The sequence below is a fragment of the Pantherophis guttatus genome, chromosome 6 (assembly GCF_059756535.1).
Source record: "Pantherophis guttatus breed Tessera chromosome 6, ASM5975653v1, whole genome shotgun sequence".
In the NCBI taxonomy this organism is placed as follows: Eukaryota; Metazoa; Chordata; class Lepidosauria; order Squamata; family Colubridae; genus Pantherophis; species Pantherophis guttatus.
In genome coordinates, this window is record NC_142068.1 from 2,117,129 (window position 1) to 2,136,758 (window position 19,630).

General features: G+C 43.9%; 1 protein-coding gene across 4 annotated transcripts in view; it reads right to left on the reverse strand.

Moving 5' to 3' along the window:
- LPP (LIM domain containing preferred translocation partner in lipoma) overlaps window positions 1-19,630 on the reverse strand; it is a 211,053-nt gene that overhangs the window by 158,759 nt on the left and 32,664 nt on the right. For all 4 annotated transcript variants that reach the window (XM_087872385.1, XM_087872387.1, XM_087872386.1 and 1 more), the window contains one exon: window positions 15,231-15,327. The gene's annotated coding sequence lies outside the window, so the exon portion shown is untranslated. The remainder of the gene's footprint in view (window positions 1-15,230; window positions 15,328-19,630) is intronic.

Genomic DNA, 19,630 nt, shown 5'->3' on the forward strand with positions numbered 1-19,630 from the left:
TTATTATATGTATATGAAATCTTATTCTGTTCACCGCCCTGAGTCCTTCGGGAGAAGGGCGGTATAGAAATTCAATCAATCAATCAATCAATCAATCAAGCCATCCGGTTCTTTCCCTCTGCCTTGGCTTTCGCACGGGTCGTTAAGCGGACCATGGCAGCTGTTAAGTGAATCACGGGGTCCTTAAAAGAGAATCCGGCTTCCCCCATGTCGGAAGGCGGCTGGGAAGGTCGTATACGGGGATTGTGGGACCCCAGGACGCTGCGAGCAGTGGAAATACATGATAAGTTTCCGTTGCTAAGCGAGTGGGTTGTTAAGCGAGTCACACCCAACTTTGCAATTTTTTTTTTAATTTTTTTTTGCCATGATCATTAAGGAAATTGCGGCATGTAAGTGAATCATGGAGTCATTAGGCGAATTTGGGTTTCCCCATTCATTTTTGACCCTGGGAAGGTCCCAAAATGCAGGATTCTCCAACCATTGTAAATACATACCAAGTATTAAGTTAAGCATCAGGACTGGATGCAAACTGCTTTTTTCAATGCTGTTATAACTTCGAGCGGTCACTAAACAAACCCTAACCCTATCTACAGGTCGTCCTCCACTTACGACCACAACTGAGCCCATCATTTCTCTTGTTAAGTGAGACATTTGTTAAGTGAGGTTTTGCCGCATTTTACGATTTTTCCCGCCACCGTTGTTAAGTGAATCACCGCAGTTGTTCCGTTAGGAACCTGGTCGTTAAGTGAATCTGGCTTGACTTTGCTTGTCAGAAGGTCGCAAAAGAGGATCACGTGACCCCCAGGACACTGCGACTGTCGTAAATACGAGTCATTGGCCAAGCGTCTGAATTTTGATCATGGGGATGCTGCAACGGTCATAAGTATGAAAAACGGTCATAACTCACTTTTTTTCAGTGCCGTTGTAACTTCGAGTGGTTGCTAAGTGAACGGGTGTAAGTCGAGAACTACATGTACAAGTTTTGATCACATCGCCATAGAGATGGGGTTGTAAAAGCTTCAGGACGGGTAGCAAGTCCACTTTTTTCAGTGCCCTTGTAACTTCCAACAGTCGCTAAACAAAGAATCAGGGACTACCGATTTAATCCAGCATTTCCCAAAGTGGCAAATTTAAGATTTGCGGACTACAACTCCCAGAATTCCATTAGCCATAACTCCATGTTCCAGGCAGATGCTGGAATGGAATGGAATGGAATGGAATGGAATGGAAGGGAAGGGAAGGGAAGGGAAGGGAAGGGAAGAGAAGAGAAGAGAAGAGAAGAGAAGAGAAGAGAAGAGAAGAGAAGAGAAGAGAGTAACAAGAGTTGGAGGGGACCTCGGAGGTCTTCTAGTCCAACCCCCTGCTTAGGCAGGAAACCCTACACCACTTCAGACAAATGGTTATCCAACATCTTCTTGAAAACCTCCAGTGATGGAGCAAACACAACTTCATGTGGCAAGCAGTTCCACTGGTTTATTGTTCTCACTGTCAGGAAATTTCTCCTTAGTTCTAGGTTGCTTCTCTCCTTGATTAGTTTCCACCTGTTGCTTCTTGTTCTACCCTCAGGTGCTTTGGAGAATAGTTTGACTCCCTCTTCTCTGGGGCAGCCCCTGAGATGTTGGAACATTGCTATTCTGTCTCCCCTAGTCCTTCTGTTCATTAAACTAGACCTACCCAGTTCCTGCAACTGTTCTTCCTATGTTTCAGCCTCCAGCCCCCTAATCCTCTTTGTTGCTCTTCTCTGCACTCTTTCTAGAGTCTCCGCATCTTTTTGTACACCGTGGCGACCAAAACTGGATGCAGGATTCCAAGTGTGATTTTACCAAGGCCTTATAAAGTGGTATTAACACTTCAGGTGATCTTGATTCTCTCCCTCTGTTGATGCAGCCCAGAACTGTGTTGGCTTTTTTGGCAGCTGCTGCACACGGCTGGCTCCGATTTAAGTGGTCGTCCACCTTCTCTTGCAACCAAGCCAAAAGAGAAACGGTCCATCTCAGCCACACGGAACCTCCTGGGCGATACTCAGAATGGGTCTCCGATGACTAAGAAGTACAAAAATCTAATTTTCACTCCTTCCTCGCCGGCTGATTCACAAGGCGGCGTCTGTTCTGCTTTTATATTTAATCTCCTGGCTGAGCGATGAATAACTTTCCAAATCAAATTAATCAAACCAGGACACTGGAAGCTTTCAAGAAGAGACCGGTCTCCCATTTGTCAGAAATGGTGTAGGGTCTCCTGCTTGGACGGGGGTTGGACTAGATGACCTCCAAGGTCCCTTCCAACTCTGTTAATCTGTAATCTGTAAAATTCTCAGAACATGTAGTCCTCGGTTTACGACCACAACTGGGTCCAAAGTTTCCGTTGCTAAGCGAGACAGTTGTAAAATGAATTTTGCCCCATTTTACGACCTTTCTTGCCACCGTTGTTAAGCAGATAGCTGCCATTAAGCGAGCACCGCGATGGTTAAGCGATTTTGCTTGTCGGAAGGTCGTAAAAGGGGATCACGTGACCCCGTTTATGCAACCGTCATAAATACGAGTCGGTTGCCAAGCGTCTGAGTTTGGGCCACGGGGATGCTGCAATGGTCGTTAAGTGTGAAAAACTATCGTAAGTCATTTTTTCCAGTGTCTTATAACTGAACGTTACAGAACGTTGTAAGTGCGAAGTCACTAAATGAACAATTCTCCTTGGCTGACAACCATTTGTTTAGTGTTCAAAACAACAGTAACAACTGAAGAAAAGTGACCGACAACCGGTCCTCGCACTTACGTCCATCGCAGCATCCCGACAGTCATGCGATCCCTACTTGTGACCTTTCCAGCCAGATTCCAATGAGAGAAAGAAAAAAATAAGAAGCCAGACTCTCTTAATGACTACCTGATTCACTTAACGACTGCCATGGTTTGCTTAACAACGACGGCAAGGAAAGTCACAAAACTGGGCTTAAGAGGTTGCTTAGCAATAGACGTTCTGGCCCCAATTGAAGTCGTAAGTCGAGGACGAGCCGCACAAACAACGGAAAGACTCAGCAAAGCAGGAAAGTTGTGTCACACGGACACACACACACACACTCCGACAAATGCCTTTGGAAGAGGCATGAATACATTTGCAAAAAATATTCTTTTGCAGAACTGAAAGTCCTTTGCAAAACAAAAAAAAAACCAGAATTTTTTGAGCCAAAAATCTGACACTGCCTTTCATTCTATTTTCATACCGTCTGATTTCCCAATTTTTTTTTAAAAAAAAGACACGTTTAATATCCTCGAATAAAATGTTCAAAGTATAGAGGTAGTCCTCGATTTACGACCGCAAACGGAGCCACCCACGATTTGTGCCGTTCAGTGAGACACTTGTTACGTGAGTTTTGCTCGTTTTAACGACCTTTCTTCGGCTGGTTGTTAAGTGAATCCCTGCCATTGTTAAGTTAGTCACCCAGTTGTTAAGCGAATCTGGCTTCTCCCGTTGACTTGGCTTGTCACGTGACCCCGGGGATACTGCGACCGTCGTAAATATGAATATCAGTGGCAGAATAAATTTTGATCACGTGACCATGGGGAATGCTGCAAAGGTCGTAAGTGTGAAAAATGGTCCTAAGTCACTCTTTTGAGTGCCATTGTAACTTTGAACGGTCACTAAACAAACCATTGTAAGTCGAGGACTATCTGTAGTGCAATACAGGTCGTCCTCACCTTACGACTGCAACGACAACTGGAGTTTTCTATGCCTATGCAACGCTGCCTTTAAATAAGTCGCGCCTATGATTTTTTTGCTTCGGTCGTTAAGTGAATTGAATGGTCTTATAAGGTTGTTAAGTGAATCTGGCTTTTCTCACTGACTTGGCTTGTCGGAATCTCCCTGGGAAGGTCGCAACTGGTGATCATGTGACCCCAGGATGGAGCAGTTGTGACCCCGGGGCACTGTGACCGTCATAAGTGTGAGTCAGTTGCCAAGCCCCTGAATTTTGACCGTGGGAATGATGCCACAGTCATAAGTGCGAGGACCAGTCATAAGTCACATTTTTCAGGGCCATCGTAACTCTGAATGCTCACTAAATAAAACAGTCATAAATCTAGGACGACTTGTGCATATTGTGAGGATGTGCAATAGTCATAAGTGCGAGGACAGATTGCAGGTCACTTTTTTCACTGCCATCGTAACTTTGAACGGTCTCTAAATGAACGGTCGTAAATCGAGGAGTGTCTGTAATTTGAAAAGTCAACTGAAATTGCCATTCAGCTGAATGGAAGAAAAAAAGGAAATAGGGAATACAGGCAGTTCCTCAATTTACGACCATTCATTCAGTGACTCTTCAAAGTTACAACAGCACCCCAAAAAATAACTTACGTCCGTTTTTCACACTTACGACCGTTGCAGCATCCCCGTGGTCACATGATCAAAATTCAGCCACTTGGCAACTGACTTATATTTATGACGGTCGTGTCTGGAAAGCAGAGTCAACGGGGATTCACTTAACGACCATGTGACTAACTTAACAAATTCAGTGATTCGCTTAACGACCGTGGCTAGAAAACGGGGGAAGCTCACTTAACGAATGTTTCACTTAGCCACCTAAATTTGGGGGGGGGCGCTCAATTACGGTCGTAACTTGAGGACTACCTGTAGACCACGAAGAAAAATCAAAACCTCTGAACCAAACAAAGTCATGATTTTTTTTCAAAATGCGTCTTTCGGAGAAGAAATCCATTATTTAAAATTAAAAAAAAAAATTAAATTTAAATCAAGCATGGCAAATTTGGAAAATTGGGGTTTTTTTCAGAAAAGCAGGAGAAATTGCAGAATTATTCCCTCGGGTTCCCCTTCTTGAATTCTGCGATTTGCAAGATGCCCTTTGGAGAGAGACAAAAACGGGTGCTTTCTGCAACACAGACACACAAACACACACAAATACACACAAACACACTCTCACACACACACTGTCACGCCAACCTTCCTTCGAAAAGCCAACTTTCTGTCATTGAAAAGCCGAGATTTCCAGTAAAAGCCTTCGCTTTCTCACTCCCCTCCCTCGGCGGCTCTCAAAATGGAATCACACTCAGATTTTCCTGCAATTTTTTGGGGGGGGGGCGGAGGAAACACACCCAACCTCCCCAAAACTTCCCAAGACAGATTGGGGCGAAGCAAAGCGGACGGACGGGAACGTTTCCCAACTCCAAAGGGGAAATGCAGGAAAATGCTCTTTAAAGAGGCCTCCCTGGTCGGAGACGGAGGGATTGGAAGAAGGCAGAGGGGGAGGCTTGGTCCCAAAAGGATCAAGAGGATGGATGGGCATCGCTGAACCAGCAGCCCCCCCCCCCCGAGCAGGTGGCAAAGCTGGCACCTGCTCACCTGTTGCCCTTTTCGCTTTCAATAGGAAAGAAAAGAGGGAGCTTCACCTTCATTGGCTTGCTTGCTAATCTCTCTCTCTCTCCATCCATCCGTCCGTCCGTCCGTCCATCCATCTATCTATCTTTCTATCTATCTCTCCCTCCCTATCCATCCATCCATCCATATCTGTCTGTCTGTCCGTCCATCCGTCCGTCCGTCCATCCATCCACCCACCCACCCATCATCCATCCATCTATCTATCTATCTATCTATCTATCTATCTATCTATCTATCATCTATCCCTCCCTCCCTCTCACTATCCATCCATCCATCTCTTTATCTATCTATCTATCTATCTATCTATCTATCTATCTATCTATCTATCTATCCAGCCCTCCCTCCCTCACTATCCATCCATCCATGCATCCATCATCCATCCATCTCTCTATCTCTCTATCTATCTCTCTATCTATCTATCATCTATCCCTCCCTCCCTCTCTTACTATCTATCCATCCATCCATCCATCCATCTCTATCTATCTATCTATCTATCTATCTATCTATCTATCTATCTATCTATCTATGTCATCTATCTACCCATTCATTATCTACCTATCCATCCATCCATCTCTCTCTCTCATCTACATGGGGCTGCCCTTGGGATGCGTCCGGAGGCTCCAGCTAGTCCAGAATGCAGCCGCGCGGGTGATTACGGGGGCTTCTCGATTCTCCCGTGTGACACCTCTCCTGCGTGAGCTGCACTGGCTGCCGGGGGCGTTCCGGATTCGATTCAAGGTGCTGGTGCTTACCTATAAAGCCCTTCATGGCTTAGGCCCGGGGTACTTGCAGGACCATCTCCAGCCTCTCTCCCATCGTCCTGGGCGCTCTCACAGAGTGGGCCTCCTCAGGGTGCCGTCGGCCAAACAATGTCGGCTGACGGCCCCCAAGAGGAACGCGTTCTCTGTGGGAGCCCCGACCCTCTGGAATGGATTGCCCACCGAGCTCAGGACAGCCCCCGACCTCCTTTCCTTCCGTCGCGAGCTGAAGACTTGGCTCTTTCGTCAACTCAACTGATCCGTTTGGGGGTACACTGTCATAATTTTTAACTGTTTTAATTGGGGTGTGATTTTAATTTAATTTTATTGTGATTTGTATTGGAAATTATCATTTTGTAAGCCGCCTTGAGTCCCTCGGGAGAAAGGCGGCATATAAATCGCAATAATAAATAAATAATAAATAAATCTATATATCCATCTATCTATCGGCATCCCTGCTTTCACCTTGGCCCAACGGAAGGGAGTCCACGTGTTCTTCTTAATACATTTAATATATTTAGGGGAATTCCCGTGCTCCCATCCAATGCACATCGTTGCTTTTTAAACAAAGCCATTATTTTTGCAAAATTTTCTGCGGGCCTTAAATATTTTCATTTCTTCCCCTTGTTTTTGTCTAGTCCTCAACTTACAGCAGTTTATTCAGTGACTGTTGGAAGTTGCAACTGAAAAAAAGTGACTTATCAGCACTTTTCACACTTACAGTTTGTTCAGTGGCCGTTCGAGTTACAATAGCACTGAAAAAAGTGACTTACGACCATTTTTCAGACTTACGACCGTTACAGTATCCCATACACCATTGGTCTGAAGTGGTGTAGGGTTTCCTGCCTAGGCAGGGGGTTGGACTAGAAGACCTCCAAGGTCCCTTCCAACTCTGTTATTCTATTCTATTCTATCCCCAGGGTCATGCGAGCAAAATCTAGATGTTGGCAACGGGCTCACATTTATGACCGGGCCGCAGTGTCCCGGGGTCATGTGATCCCCTTTTATGATCTTTTATGATAAGGAAAGTCAATGGGGCAAGCCTGATTCACTTAACAACCGAGTTTCTAGTTTAAGCCTTGCAGCGATTCACTTAGCGACTGAAGCAATAAAGGTCGTTAAACCAGTCAAAATTCACTCATAATGACTGTCCCACTTAACAGCACACAGTTTGGGCTCGATGGTAGTTGTACGTCGAGGACTACTTCCAAATAAAAATTTTAAAAAATCTTCGCGAAGGGTTTTTTGGTGTTAGGACAAAACGTATTTTATTATTTTCTGTTATTATTTTAGGGTTTTTTTTTTAGATGATCTCTTTACATTTGCATAAACTGCCTGGAGTCGCCATGGGCGAGTCGGTGGCAATGTGAATTTTGTAAAATCAATGAAGAAAATAAAGAAATAAACAAAAGTCATCCCTAATTTTTTTTGTTAGAGAAAAATCCAAAAAGGAGCCAGTGAGTCCAGGACCACCTGATGCAAACAACTGGGAAGCTTTCAAGAAGAGACCGGACTGCCATCCATCAGAAATGGTGTAGGGTCTCCTGCTTGGGCAGGGAAGGCAGGTTGGACTAGATGACCTCCAAGGTCCCTTCTAACTCTGTTATTCTATATTCAATGGAACAGAAGTTGCCTTTGGGAAGTTGTGGGAGCTTCATCACTGGAAGCTTTCAAGAAGAGACCGGACTGCCATCGGTCAGACATGGTATACAGGATCTCCTGCTTGGCTGGGAGGCTGGACTAGATGACCTCCAAAGTCCCTTCCAACTCTGTTAATCTGTTAATCTGTTTTGTTCCATGCAATGTATCTTTTTGTTTTTGTTCCATGCTATCTATCTATCTATCTATCAATCTATCTATCTATGTATCAATCTATCTATCTATCTATCTATCTATCTATCTATCTATCTATCTATCATCTATTTATATCTATTGATCTATCATCAATCTACCTATCATCTATGTTTCAATCATCTATCATTAATCATATCTATCTCTATCCATCCATCTAATCTAGCTATATTACCTATATCTATCACACTTAATATCCATCTATCCATCTGTCTGTCCGTCCATCCATCTGTCCGCCCATCCGACTATCTATCTATCTATCTATCTATCTATCTATCTATCTATCTATCCATCCATCCATCCATCCATCCATCCATCCATCCATCTATCCATCCATCCATCCATCTATATCTGTCTATCTGCCTATTTATATATATCTACCTGCTAGCTGGGGAATTCTGGGAGTTGAAGTCCTCCAGGCTTAAAGTTGCCAAGGTTGGAGACCCCTGGTTTAGGAGGCAATGGGGGAGGGGTCCTTGGCTCATCCTCAGTTCTACCCCTACTCAATCCAGATCTGGATGAAAGAGCCAATCACATCTTTGGATCCCATTCGCAAAATTCACTCAGGTCTCCAACCTGAAATGCAACCCGCTCTTAATTCCTTTGGAGCAAACCCCAAAAAACTCTTCCTTTAATGCATGCCTTTTTTTTTTTCACCACCAGCAAAAACAACAACAACAACAACAACAACAACAAAACCTGGGGGGGAAAAGACCAATTTTCTAAAATTCTAAACTGCATTATAAAAGTTAAAACTTGTTTTTTGCACAGTCTTCCTTTTTGGCACCTGTCCCTCCGTTGCTACTCCCTGCCCATCCGAGACGAAGTAATAATTTATACATTTCCAACTTCAATCAGATAACAAATAGGCCTCTCGGGATGTTAAGTGAAAGCCCGAAACGACAAATTGGCAGCGAAAAATGTTGCATGACAACCGAAGCTGCCTCTGTTGTTGCTTAAGCAGCCCAATTATGTTAATAATCCCCAAAGGATGGAAACGGGACGCGAAATGCATGACAGATGGAGCACTCAATGATAAGCTAATCTTACCTGAAAATTGGAATGAAAAATTGGAATTATGCAGTATTTATGGATGTGGCATTTTAAGTGTGCGGCTCGAGAGGGAATATATAGAAAAATCAATATGTCCTTAATTTTTTTTCCCCCTCCTGCATTATTTCATTTAACTCAAGGTGATCATTAACTTTTTTCTGACATGCTTCCACCCTCAACTTGCTATAAAATCTCTCCTTAAAGCTTTTCATTTGAAGCTTGCCAAACTTCCACACGCTTTGCGTTTTGTGTTTTTTTACTTTTTACACCTGCCATCTTCCCCAAAATACTCTTTCTGGATTTAAAGCCAGACTATTAGAATTGGTAAGGTAAAAATAAAGACTCCCCACTTAACTTCTCATGCAAGTTGTTTTTTTGTTTTTTTTAAATACATACATTTTTGGAGCGGCGAAACAGAAGTGATTCCTGGCAAAAGTGTGTTTTTTCCCCAACTTTCGTTCCTGTCTGCAGCCGTGAGATTTTTCTACTGACAACCCAGATGATCAGGGGACTAAAACATATGAAGAACAGTGGAAGGAATTGGGTACGTCTAGGAGGAACATGATAGCACTCTTCCAATGTTGGGGGGGGGGGGTTCTCACAAAGAAGAGGGGGTCAACCTATTCTTCAAAGCACCAGGAGGCAAGGCAAGAAGCAATGAATGAAAAGAAAGAAGCAACCTGGAACTAAGGAGAAATTTCCTAAGAGTGGAACCAATTAATCTGCGGAACTCCTTGCCACCAGAAGTTATGGGTATTCGGAACACAGGAGGTTTTATTAACAGATTGGACAACCGTTTGTCTGAAATGATGAAGGGTCTCCTGCTTGAGCAGGGGGCTGGACTAGATGGCCTCTGAGGTCCCTTGCAGTCCTATGATGAAGGAAGGAAGGAAGGAAGGAAGGAAGGAAGGAAGGAAGGAAGGAAGGAAGGAAGGAAGGAATTAAATGGATGGATGGATGGATGGATGGAAACTAATCTCAAGGACAGAAGCAACCTAGAACTAAGGAGAAATTTCCTAACAGTGGGAACAATTAATCAGTGGAACTGCTTGCCACCAGAAGTCGTGGGTGTTTGAACACTGGAGGTTTTTAAGAAGAGACTGGACAACCGTTTGTCTGACATGGTAGAGGGTCTCCTGCTTGAGGAGGGGGTTTAGTTTTCCTTTCTGATATTCCCAGCCTTCTTTTGCTCGGCTGGCTCGCCCGAGTTCACGCTATTAAATTAAAGGGGTGATTCATCAGAGAAAAAAAATAACCTTTTGGAGGCAATTTTGGATGTGCCACTGACAAGCCTTACACGTATATATCTGCTCCTTTTCTTCCCTGCCAGGCTAAAAACACAATTTGCACAGCTGCATCGCACAGCAACCTGTTCCTTGCCATTTAAGCTCCCAGAAGGAGAGACTGAACAAAAAAGAAGAAAAAAAAAGAAGAAGAAGAAGAAGAAAGGGGGGAGAAAAGCCATTTTCGGCACAATCTTAATTTCTCGGAGAACACAGGAGATCATCAGAGCTGCTAATTATTTCCAGGAAAACAGAAAAAGATTCAGATTAATTTCCTGTCTCGGCCTCGCCACCTCGGGCTGCTGCCGATATTGAACACTTTGAGGGGTTCTGCATCATGTCCGGCTGGCCACGGACGGGATGGGGCGACTGTCCACTCTGTTAACGGGTCAAACGGCCTTGGGATGGACGGAATTACAGAATTACCACGGCGTGGCTCTGTGACCGTCATAAAAATGGATCAGTTACAGAATTACAGAGCACAGGCAGTGCTCCACCTACAACAGTTCGTTTAGCGGCCGTCCCGAGTTACAACAGCGCTGAAAAAAAAGTGACTTACGACCATTTTTCACACTTATGACCATAGCAGCACCCCCACGGCCGTGTGATCAAACTTCAGACGCTTGGCAACTGGCATGTACTTATGACGGTTGCAGAGTCCCGCAGTCACGCGATCCCCTTTTGCGTCCTTCTGATAAGCAAAGTCAAGGGGGGAAGCCGGATTCACTTAACAACCGGGTGACTAACTTATCAATGGCAGTGATTCACTTAACAACGGTGGCAAGGAAAGTCGTAAAAGAGGGCAAAACTCGCTTGACACGCGTCTCATTTAGCAGCAGGCATGTTGGGCTCAATTATGGTCATAAATCGAGGACTACCTGTATGTCCCCTGGAGGAATTCTGGCTCTAAGGAGTCCAATCGGAGGACTCTCTGGATGAGCCCCATAACTCTGGAGACACTCTGGCCTGGCAAAGCTGGCAGATTTCTCTCCCGCAACCCATCCCAAAGTTTCTAAGGAACCAATCAATCAATTAATTAAAATAGAGCTGGAAGGGACCCTTGAGGTCTTCTAGTCCAACCCCCTGCTCAGGCAGAAAGGCCTATTCCATTTCAAACAAATGACTGTCCAGAATCTCTTCTTTAAAAACCTCCAGTGATGGAGCACCCACAACTTCTGGTGGCAAGCTGTTCTACTGGTTAATTGTTCTCATAGTCAAGAAATTCCTCCTTAATTCCAGCTTGCTTCTCTCCTTGATGAGTTTCCATCCGTTGCTTCTTCTCCTGCCTTCAGGGGCTTTGGAAAATTATTTGACTCCCTCCACTTTATGGCAGCCCCTCAAATATTGGAAGACTGCTATCAAATCACCCCTAATCCTTCTTTTTATTAAACTAGACACACCCAATTCCTGCAACTATTAACAGAGTAAAACAGCTGGAGGGCACCTTGGAGGTCTTCTAGTCCAACCCCCGTCTCAAGCAGGAAACCTGATACGCTTATAAGAAAACTCAATCATGCATTCCAGAGACAAGCAAACCATATCGCCAACAAAAATTAGATTTTCCTAAAATGAACCATTATTTCGTCCTCCACGGAACTGCCACTCGCGAATCAACGCAGATCAAGAAGCCACGGCTCCGAGGACTTCCGGTTGGCACCGCCGGCGTCGTGGACGGTCTCTCTGGACCGCCAGCCCCGTGATTTCGTAAAAGCCGCTTTGACAGCGTTAAGCAGCTGTCTGGCGGCTGAACAACCTCTCCATCGGGAGAAGAAGGAGAGGAGAGCCGGTGGGTGCGGGTAGAGCTCCCTGTAAATCCTCTGGAATAACTCCAGAGGCTTGGAGGGTGAGAGCTCCCCGGTCAGCCCACTGAAGCTCCAGATCCGGGAAGCGAATCAGCCATTTTAAGATCCCAAAATCTGGCATCCTGGTGATTGACACAGGCATCGTCTAACATACAACTCAGCAGTCACAACGCGACACCTTTGTGACACATTTTTCCTCAACGGATTTTCACAGAAACCAGAGCTACCAAGGGATGGCTTGTCCAGCACGAGGAAAAAAAGCTCAAAATTGTACATTTTTCCCCACCTCAAAGGCGTCCATGGGAGGAGAGGTCAAAAAAGTCAAAATGGCAGCCATCATCAAAGCTATCAACATGCCACCCCATCCCAATTTCCCCCCCCCCCAATTTCCAAGGAAATTTGAGCCTCCATTAAGCCTCGCCGGGCTACGATCTTTTTAATTTTTCTTTTTGAATTGGTCTCCCCCCCACCCCCCACAAGCCAATGTTTCTCAACGTCTGTCCCTTTAAGACATGTGGAACTTCAATTCCAAGAATTCCCCAGGCAGTACAGCATAGAATTCTGGGAGTTGAAGTTCCTCACGTCTTAAAGAGACCAAGAAACAATATCCTAAGAAATTTGACATCGCAATTATACAAAATAACCGGATGCAAGGAAATCTTATGAAATGCTTTGGAAAGAGAGTTTAAAAGACCAATTTTATTATTATTATTATTAACAATAATAATAATAATAATGGACTTGAAAAATGTGCTATATTATCCATGCAGCAAGGAAAAATGGAAAAAAATAGAAGGAATAGAACTGGGAAATGGAAACATAGTAAAAGCATTAGCAAAGGATGATGGGCATATTGGAAGCGAATAACATCTTGAATGGAAAAGTCAAAGAGTCAACGCAAAAGGAATACATCAGGAGGGTCCGCAAAATATTAAAATCATAGCTGAATGCTGGAAACATAATTAGAGCCATTAATACATGGGCAGTTCCAGTGATATGCTACTCAGCTGGAATCATCAACTGGACTTTGGCTGAACTGGAAAACTTGGACCAGAAAACACGCAAACTTTTGAATATGTACCACGCTTTACATCCACGAAGTGACATCGACAGGTTGAACCTGCCAAGAAAAATAGAGGGCAGAGGACTATTGCAAATCCATCAAACTGTAGAAGAAGAAAAACGAAGATTGAATGATTATGTGAAGCAAAGTACAGAAAAATTGCTGCAGGCTGTGAAAACGGAGAACATGATAAAAACAACAGAAACAAAGGCAGAATATAAGGAAAAACAGCTGGATGACAGATTAAATGGATGGGAAATCAAAGCTTTGCATGGACAGCACTTGAAAAACATTGAAGGAAAATGTGATGACAACTTGACATGGGCCTGGCTTAAGATGGGAACCATCAAGAAAGAAACGGAAGGTTTAATCCTAGCTGCTCAAGAACAAGCACTACAAACTGATGCCATGAAAGCAAAGATGCAAAAATCCACCGACAATCCAAACTGCTGACTTTGCAACGACAAAGTCAAAACTGTTTCACATTTAATATGTGAATGCAGCAAAATCGCACAAAAGCTAGACACGACCGAGTTGCTAAATTAATCCACTGGTCATTATGTAAAAAATACGACTTACCTGTATCCAGGGCCAGATTTTCCTATAGGCTAACTAGGCTTCAGCCTAGGGCCTCAAGATCAAGAGGGGCCTACATTCAAATTGTTAGCAAAATTAAAATTACACTTTCACTATAGGTGAAAGGGCCTCATAAGTGGAATAGCCTAGGACCTCTTTTCATCTAAATCCGGCCCTGCCTGTATCCAAAAAGTCATGGGAACATAAAGTGGAAAAAGTTATAGAAAATGAGAAGGTGAAGATCTACAGAGGGATTGTCACTTGGAACACAACACGCCAGATATCAGAGTTGTCAAAAACCGAAACGTACAATTTTTTGACATCGCGGTACCAGGAGACGCCAGAGTCGAAGAAAAAGAACTGGAAAAAAAATCACGAAATATCGCGACCCGGCCATCGAAATTACACGGCTATGGATGAAACATGTAACTGTGATACCCATGGTCATCGGGGCACTTGGTACCATGTGCAAGAATTTTATAATATAGAATGGAATGGAATGGAATGGAATGGAATGGAATGGAATGGAATAACAGAGTTGGAAGGGACCTTGGAGGTCTTCTAGTCCAACCCCCTGCCCAGGCAGGAAACCCTACACCACTTCAGACAAATGGTTATCCAACATCTTCTTAAAAATTTCCAGTGTTGGAGCGTTCACAACTTCTGCAGGCAAGTCGTTCCACTGATTCATTGTTCTAACTGTCAGGAAATTTCTCCTTAGTTCTAAGTTGCTTCTCTCCTTGATTAGTTTAGATACATCAACAAATTGCAGCTTCCTGCAATCACACCAGCGGAACTGCAAAAAACTGCACTACTTGCAACATCATACATCTTAAGAAAATACTTGGTTGATACCTAAGACGCTGGCAGCAACCCGTACCAGCCATTACCACCAGTTAGTGGTATTTGTGATGTATTTTTTAATGTTCAGTTGATGGAGTTACATCTTTAATGAATAAAGATAATAATAATAATAATAATAATCTGTTTCTAATGCATACAGATCGTCATTTGGAAACACAACACGCCAGATATCATGGTTATCGAGAGCCAAAGTGTACAGTATATTGATATTGCTGTACCAGGAGATGCCAGAGCTGAAAAAAAAGAACTGAAAAAAATCACAAAATATTGCAACCTGGCCATCGAAACTACGCAATTATGGATGAAACATGTAACAGTGATACCCATTGTCATCGGGGCACTTGGTACCATGTCCAAGAATTTTACAAAACACATTAATAAATTACAGCTTCCTGCAATAACACCAGCGGAAGTGCAAAAAACTGCGCTACCTGGAACATCGTACATCTTAAGAAGGTACTTGGTTGACCCCTAGGACGCTGGCAGCAACCCCTATCAACCATTAACACCAGTCAATGGTATTTGTGATGCATTTTTGAATGTTCCGTTGACTGAGTTTCATGTTTAATGAATAAAACAGATAATAATAAAAGTGTACCTGGAATATGAGCTCGTTCTTGGGCCCACCTTGCAAAATTGAGGAGGGGGGCAGCTGGGATGGGCTGTCCGATGGGAAGACACGAAGTATTAGAAACCTAAAAAAGACAATCAGAAAAAAAGATTGTAAACAAATTTCAGCTCCATGAGATGCTCTCCTAACCAGAAAATCACATTCCAGTATTGAGCACTTTTTTTACACTCTATGAGATTTTTTTAAAAAAAACAAACAAAAAACCTAGGAAAGGCCTACCTTGCAGGGGTGGGGTAGGAGGAAAAATAAAAGCAGCTATTGTAAAATGAGCAGCATCCTAGAGAGACCTCAAGTCGCCTCTACTGGCTTAGATTGATCTCCAGGCTTGCCAAGCTGCAGAAAAAGTGGAATTTCGTATTTCACAAATATTTCATATTTGCGTTTTCAAGACTGCAAGAGGTTACTAGCATGGGTGTCTGTGTGTGTGTGTGTGTGTATGAAGGACAGGTTGTCCTTCACTTACAACCATTCGTTTAGTGACCGTTTGAAGTTATAACAGATGGAAAATGGACCTAGAGTTGGTTCAAGCTGATCTACGCAAGGTGCTAGTCCTCAAGGTTTTCTCAGAGAGTTTGAAATCAGCAGGCAGCATCGGTGAAACCCAAACAATGCTAATATTTCTGATTTTTTTTTCCTGTGGCTTATGGGAGAAAATTTCAGCTCCCAGTAGAAAACTGAAAAGGTCCTCGACTTATAACCACTGTTTGCTTAGCAACCATTCCAAGTTACAACAGCACTGCAAAATCTGAATTATGACCGGTTTTCAGACTTAGGAACGTGGCAGTATCCCCCCCCACGGTCACATGATCAAAATTCAGAGGCTTGGCAACTGACATGTACTTATGACGGTTGCAGTACCCCCGGGGGGGGGAGGGGGATGTCACATGATCCCCTTTTGCGACCATCCCAGCCGGCTTCCGACAAGCAAAGTCGATGCAGGAAAACAGGATTCCCTTAACAACCATACGATTCGCTTAACGACTGCCTTGATTCACTGAACGACCACGGCAAAAAAAAAGCGGTCAGAAAATAGGGTGCAGCTCACTTTTTACAACTGCCTTGCTTAGGCAACGGGAATTCTGGCGCCCCCATTGTAAGTCGTAAGTTGAGGACTACCTAGGTCAGTGATGACTAACCTTTTTGCCGGAGGAGTGCGGGGTGGTTGTGCGGGCGCGTGCCCACACCCATAATTCTATGTGCCCTGCCCCCTCCCCATGAATGCATGCGTAACCCCTCCATGCTCCCCTCGCTTTTGGCATGTGATGGCACAGTGGGCACGGTAGGCCCGACTTTTGCCCTCCCCAGGCTCCAGAGTCTTTCTAGGAGCCTGGGGAGGGCTAAAACAGCCTTCCCCACCCTCTGGAGCCTGGAAACACTTCCGGTGGGCCCAGAAGATCCAAAGTGCATGTGTGCTGGAGCTGAGCTAAGGCAACGCTTGCGTGCCCACCAATCTGGCTCAGCGTGCCACCTGTGACACGCATGCCATAGGTTCGCCATCACGCTTAGCGAAGGCAATTCGACTTCCCATTGTGGTCGTAAGTCGAGGAGTGGTCGTAAGCACAGGAAAGAAATGAGTGGAACAAAGAACGAGAGCTTCCTATTTCGCTCAGAGCCCGGAAGAGGGTCATAAGTCCTTTAGCCAGGGGGATCAACAGCCCTCAAATCGCAACCTGTGCATGAAAAAGAGAATATTTAGGATTTATTGGACTCCGTTACGTCGGTATAGAAACAGGCTGTCAAACACAGCACTTGGGCTAAGGATGCAATGTCATTGCAAAAACATGTTTTTACAATGTCCTCTAGTTACCACACAGGGAGAGGAAAGAGCAACGGGTTACATAAATGTCCTCGTGCGAGAAAAAAAAAACACAATTTTTTTTCCGCCAAAGGATAATGAATCTTCTGTTGAATTGGGTACCTGGAACACGGAATTGGGACAGGTGGGCAGCTTAAATGGGTCTCTGTGCTGTGATTGTGGCTGAAAGACTGATCGATGGGAAGATAAATGCATGTTTGGATTTTATTCAATGGATTGGAAACTCGATTGCACTCGGCACCTGGGAACGGAGTTTGAATGGACGAGGATAAGGAAGCAGGGAGCTCATTTAGACAGATGACGGCAGGGTAAAAAGAAAGAGTCCTATGAATGTGTTGGGAATACGTGTGTGCTTGAGAAAAATTGGGTTAGAGGACTATATGGTAACTGTTCCCTATACGCTGCTTTTTTCCCCCCTCTTTTCTGAATTTCTTTCATTTTTTCCCCTCCTAAAACACTTTTAAAAGGTCTTTATTTTATTTTTCTCTTTGACAATATCGGTATCTCCATCATTATTAAGTTTTGCTATTTTTCATTAATAAGGGAGAAAAGGGAGACAAAGAGAGAGAAGAAAGAAAGAAAGAAAGAAAGAAAGAAAGAAAGAAAGAAAGAAGGAAGGAAGGAAGGAAGGAAGGAAGGAAGGAAGGAAGGAAGGGGGAGGGAGGGAAAGGGAAAAAGAAAGGAAAGGAGAAAGAAAGGGAGAAAGAGAGAGAAGAAAGAAACAAAAGAAAGAAAGAAAGACGGAAGGAAGGAAGGAAGGAGGACGGAGGGAGGGAAAGGGAAAAAAGGAAAGGAGAAAGAAAGGAAGAAAGAGAGTGAGAAGAAAGAAAGAAAGAAAAGAAAGAAGGGAGGGAGGAATGGAGAAAGGGAGGAAAACGGGAGGAAAAAAGGGAGGGAGGGAGGGAGGAAGGAGGGAGGGAACAGGGAAAAGAAAGGAAAGGAGGATGGAAGGAAGGAAGGAAGAAAGGAGGGAGGGAGGGAGGAATGGAGAAAGGGAGGAAAAAAGAAGGAAAAAAGGGAGGGAGGGAGGGAGGGAGGAAGGAAGAAAGAAGGAAGAAAGGAAGGAAGGAAGGAAAGAAGGAAGGAGGAGGGAGGGAGGGAAAGGGAAAGAGAAAGGGAAAGGAAAGAAAGGGAGAAAGAGAAAAAAGAAAGAAAGAAAAGAAAGAAAGAAGGAATGGAGAAAGGGAGAAAAAAGGGAGGAAGGAAGGAAGGAAGGAAGGGAGGGAGGGAGGGTTTATTTCTCGCATGTTACACTAAAAGCAAAAATCAAAATATTTTCCCAGGATGCTCCAATTCCTCCAAACCCGAGCTGCTTCTTCACCCACAAATTGTCTTTTGCCTTGAAGTTGGGGGGTCCTGAAGGGTCATCACCCCCCTTCCCCACTTGAAACGAAGCGCCTTCTTCCAGGGAGCCCAAAATTTCCTTTGCTAAGTGAAACATCTGTGAAGTGAATTTTGCCCCATTTTACAGCCTTCCTTGCAGCAGTTGTTAAATGAACCACTGCCGTTCTTAAGTGAGTAACACGGTTGTTAAGTGAATCTGATTTCCCCCTTGACTTGGCTGGTCAGAAGGTCACAAAAGGGGATCACGTGACACACACACCCCCCGCGGGGACACTGCAACCGTCATAAATATGAGTCAGTGGCCAAGCCTCCGAATTTTGATCACGTGACAATGGGGATGCCGCAACGGTCATAAGTATGAAAATTGGAGACGCTGCAGGGGTCGTAAGTGTGAAAAATAATCATAAGTCACTTTTTTCTGTGCCATTGTAACTTCGCACGGTCACTAAATGAATAGTTGTAAGTCGAGGACTACCTACATCGTCTTTTTTTCAGTAACAAGGAAGGAAAAAAAAAAAACTGGGGTGGGGAAGAGACTCAAATTGTGTCTTTTTCGCCCCTTGCAATTCCCAAACCCATTTCATCCATCATCGATTCCTGCCCAATTTTGAATTCTCGGTCCAAAGTAGGATCTGCCATCTCCTTTTTGCAAAACGCCGACTTAATTTTAGCCAAGAACCTAAAATTAACACAATCCTTTTCAGAGCCTTTTTAAGTGGCAGAAACAGGGATCAAGTCATCCTCCCACAAGTCTAAGAAATCTGATGCAAAACTACATTGATTTGGAAGTTCCCAAGGTCGCTAATTTACCAGATTATTTTAAGGAGAGGAGATGACAAGCCGAAGGGGAGTGGGTGGGGGGGAAACAAAATCGAAATAAATATCAACCAACCTGTGCCCAGCTTTGCCAAAAATATTCGCAAAGGCTGGCCAAATTCAGAGTTGCTATTGGGCCTCTTGAAAACTTTGCCGTGAAAAGCATAAAAATTTGATTTATTTCGTCAATTTATACAGCTGTCCATCTCATTAAATGACTCTGGGAGGGCAAACCTCCCATGATCTTTTTAAACGTTCTATTAATCGTTTTAATGCTTGCTTAAAATCAGATTTAATTGTTAGTTTTAGTGTGTGTTGACCAGAATCCCATTAGTGAGATGGGCAGCTGTATACTTTTGATAAAATAAACATTTAAAATCAAAGAAGAAGA